Raw genomic sequence first — 4,705 nt, forward strand, 5'->3', positions numbered from 1 at the left:
ACAATGTAGTCATACCTCTTTGATACGTTGCACCAGCATTTATCAAACCGAACGACATCACTTTATAACAGAATGCTCCCCATGGAGTGATGAAAGACGTCTTTTCTCTATCTTCAGGTGACATTCGTATCTGGTTATAGCCAGAAAAATCATCCATAAAAGAGAACACTTTGGATTGAGCAGTACTGTCAACGAGCACATCAATATGGGGCAATGGGAAGTTATCTTTTGGACTGGCTTTATTCAAATCTCTGTAATCAACACACATTCGTACTTTCCCATCTTTCTTTGGCACTGGTACAATATTGGCAATCCACTCAGGATATTCAGCTATCATGAGGAAACCCGCGTCAATTTGCTTTTGCACCTCAGCCTTGATCTTAAGAGCCATGTCTGGATGAGACCTTCTCAATTTCTGTTTGACGGGAGGGCATTCAGGTTTCGTCGGTATACGATGCTCCACAATCTTGGGATCTAGACCCGACATATCTTCATAGGACCATGCAAAGACATCTAGATAATCATGGAGAAGTTGAGTAATCTTCTTTTTCACTTCTGGCTCAAGTGCAGCACCAATTTTGATCTCTCGCTTGTTCTCTTCAGTACCCAGATTAATAAGCTCAATCTCTTCCTGGTGGGGCTGAATGGCTCTTCTTTCTTGCTCAAGCAGTCGAGTGATCTCATACGGTATCTCTTCATCATCCTCCTCATCTTCGGCTTCATATATAGGGAATTCAAAATTTAGAGGAACCGTAGGGTCACTGTGTTCAAAGGGTTTATTATGGTTCAATCTGCATAATATGATTGGGATGATTTTAGAAAAATGTTTTTCATGCAGATTTTTGAAATTAATAAGAAAATACAGATGTTTTGGTTTTTTTTCTGGCATTACCATTATTTCCAAGAAAAAAGGCACTAAAAAGTAAAAAAAACAAAGAGTCGCGGAAAAGACGACAACTTTTATTGATAACGGCAATGCCGAAACAAACATGCCCTTACAAAGACATCACTTTCGCCTTGGGCAGAGCGAAAGGATTGTTATTTTGAAAACAAAGAAAAGCATGAGCAATAAGACACATTACATGGAAGCATGCATGACTAAAGGAACATCGATGGCCTCCCAATTTCTCACGGTGCCTCCTGGTACGACAAACGTAGGCACATAACTACTTTCAGCAGCATCCTCAACAATAGCATTGATAAACCCAGCACTATAGAAAGTTCCTGTTGAAACGCCCGAGGTCGTGGAGAAGCCAAGGCCCTCTCTGCGCTTAATCTCCAAAACCTGTATCACTTTGCCCCAGCCAGCAGCTTGCCCTTCTTGAACAACTTTCTGGGCGTCCTTCAAGGAAGCCATAGTAGCATTACCTCTTCGGGGTTCCGCACCTTCAACAGTCAACCCTTGAAATGACGTCCCTTCAGCGGACCCTGCTTCAACACAAGAGAAAGATGACACTTGGCTAACCAGATACGCTTCTTCACCATGTACAGTGACAAGCTTACCATTAATCATAAACTTGAGCTTTTGATGCAGAGTGGAAGTTACTGCCCCAGCATCGTGAATCCACGGTCTTCCAAGGAGGCAGCTATAAGAAGCATTGATGTCCATGACCTGGAAAGTGATCTGGAATGTCTCAGGACCAATGGTAATTGGCAGATCTACTTCTCCAAGAACATCTTTACGAGATCCGTCAAAAGCCTTAACCAAATAACTACTTTCCCTTAGAGAAATTCCATGATGACTCAGCTGTCTCAGTGTAGACTCCGACATTACATTTAAGGACGATCCAGTGTCCACCAACACATTGGATATCATGTCAGACTTACAGTGCACTGAGATATGCAAAGCTAAGTTGTGGTATTTCCCTGCTTCGGGGAGTTCATCGTCACCAAACCCCAAGTTATTACAAGCAGTAATGTTACCCACTATTCCATTGAACTGATCCACGGAGACTTCATGATCAACATAGGCCTGTTCCAGCACTTTCATCAGCACTTTCCTGTGAGCTTCCGAGCTCAGGAGCAAAGACAAGATGGATATTTTTGACGAAGCTTGCAGCAGCTGGTCTACAATCTTATAATTGCTCTTTTTAATAAGCCTCAAAATTTCGTCCAGATTAGACTCTTCAATAGACTGGCCCGATGGACTGGCATTCTTGTCAACAGGAGGTGCAACTGGTGGAGTTACTGTGGCAGCAGGTGTAACAACCTTCTTTTGGAACAAGGGTGGACGGACCCTTACACTTCTCAGAGTTGTAGTTTCTTCAGCAATGTTACCAACCGCAGTTGGGGATACCAAAGGCACTTTTACCCCATTCTCAATCATAGTGGCATCATACTTATAAGGGATTGCCTTAGTGGAGGCATAAGATACCGGGCCAGGTAGCCTGATCACCAAAGGTTCAACATTCCTTGTCTGAGGCACACTCCCAACAGGAGAATCATGAAATACTGGCACAATCATACAAACGTCACTAGCAACCAAATGCTTGTTGTCCATTAGACTCTGTATATCACTTTGTACGGTACAACAACCCATAGGATTCTGAAGACACTCTGAACAGGAAGCATGATCGTGGTTAAACAAGGAAGCTTGGCAAAGCTTGACATGTAGTGGCACCAGAGGAGTAGCAACATTACGGACATCTAAAGCGGGGACTTCTCAAAAAGCCCGAGATGTTTCAACTTTATCAAAAGCCTTAATCATGTTAACAGCTGCATGATCTGGAAGCGGGTTGTCAAGAACGTGTGGAACACTATTTTCAAAAGTCAATCGTCCTCTGTCTATTAGATCCTTTACAACGTACTTCAAAGCATAGTACCCTTCAACATCGTGGCCCTGAGCACCCTGATGGAATTCACATCTGAGATCCTGTCGGAACCTGGGAGGCAATGGCGTAGGTGGAGGCTTGCCTGACCTGGTGACGCAATGCCCCTTAGCTAGTAGAGTTGGGAGCAGATCAGCATACCGCATTGGTATTGGTGGAAAATAAGGCCTGGGCCGAGGACCCTGTTGTTGTGGCTGTTGTTGTTGAGCAGGAGGATGCTGTTGTACCTGCTGGGCAATGGCATTAACGGGCACTGGTGGTTGACCCGGTGGCAGAGGATATTGCTGGTAGAATGGTAGGAAGAAGGGATGTTGAGAGTACTGCATATATTGGTAAGGTAGGGGTAACTGAGCAGCATTAATGGGAGCGACAGCAGCTGTAGACTGATTACCAGACACCATCCCTACTTCAGATTCCTTCTTCTTATGGTGGTCGTTACCATATTTCTTTGGCGCACTAGCTGAGGACTCACCTTTTTCAAGAACAATGATGCCTTCTCTGACAGCCTCCTCTAGACGAGTTCCCATAGTAACCATGTCGGAGAAATTATTTGGTGCAGAGACTATCATTCTTTCAACATATTCCTTTTTCAAAGTTTTCAGGAATGTCTGTGTCAGTTCTTCCTCATCGAGCCGAGGAGAAACACGGGCAGCTGCCCCTCTCCATCTCTGAGCATATTCACGGAAGGTTTCATCTGACTTCCGAGACAAAGACATAAGAGAATCCCTATTCGGCTTCAAGCGGGTGTTAAACTCGTAATGATTTTCAAAATCAGCAGCGAGTTCTTCAAAAGTATGGATATTGTCTTTGCTCAAACCAGTGTACCAGTCTGCCGCATCTTCCATCAAGCTATCCTGGAAGCAGTGGATCATCAGCGCATCATTATCTGCATAGTTGGCCATCTTTCGGACGTACCGAATAACATGGTTGTGTGGACAAGAGGATCCATTGTATTTGTTAAAATCTGGCACTTTGAACTTCTTAGGAACCTCAAATCGGGATACCAGGCATAGATCATGAGCTTTAGCATAAACACCGTTCCCACGGCTAGCTTTGACCTCACAGACCTCGCCAGCTAGCTCTCCTAACTGTTCTCTCATAGCCTCCATTATAGAGTCCTGTCCACGTGGAGTATCAACATTGATTACCTGTCGCGCAGTGTGTACAACAGGATCGGTAACAACAGTAGTCACTTGAGGCATAGATGTAGAAGCAAAAGTTGTCACAGGAATCTGTCCTTGATTGCCAATACCAAAAATACCAGCTGCCGTATTAGGAGCATAGAAAGCTGAGAGTCCGTAAGGGCGCCCATTGGGTATAACAAACTGAGCATTAGAAGCCACAGTGGATAATGGGATGGATGGAATCATTTCAGTAGTAACCGGAACAGACGTGACCGATTGTTCTTGTGTAACCATCAGAGTAGACATAGCGTCATGAGCCTTAGCCAAGTCTTCTTTCATAGCAGCCAATTCGGCACGAAGCTGAGCATTCTCCTTTTCAAAGTTAGCCATGTTTCTTCTCTTGTACAATCTTGTCTGATGAATTCTAGCTGGTTGGTAAACCTTGCGTGCACGAGCCACCTTTCAGACTGCGGCGGGAAAACCAGGAAGCAATGAGCACGAGGTAAGTTTTTTGTGACCAATGAATGCATATGATGCATGAGATGTATAAATGCATATGCAAAAGACTCTTTTTGTGTTATCGAAGGGTTTTAGACAAATTAGAAATTTGTAAACATTACTAAACAACTAAAACATCATAACCAGACGACACAATCAAACATCACGAGGTTTTACAAGATAATTCCCTTTGAAATACTTAGCCAAGGGATAGACTTTGAAATGTAAAACAACAATAACAACTGGAAACAACAA

At 43.7% G+C, this 4,705-nt stretch overlaps 1 pseudogene; it reads right to left on the reverse strand.

The window, feature by feature from the left end:
• Window positions 1-1,961: 1,961 nt before the first annotated feature.
• Window positions 1,962-4,342, reverse strand: LOC146937408 (uncharacterized; annotated as a pseudogene).
• Between the last annotated feature and the right edge of the window lie 363 nt (window positions 4,343-4,705).

This window comes from Medicago sativa, chromosome 3, assembly GCF_051527215.1.
Source record: "Medicago sativa cultivar Bolivia chromosome 3, Bolivia_mono, whole genome shotgun sequence".
NCBI lineage: Eukaryota > Viridiplantae > Streptophyta > Magnoliopsida > Fabales > Fabaceae > Medicago > Medicago sativa.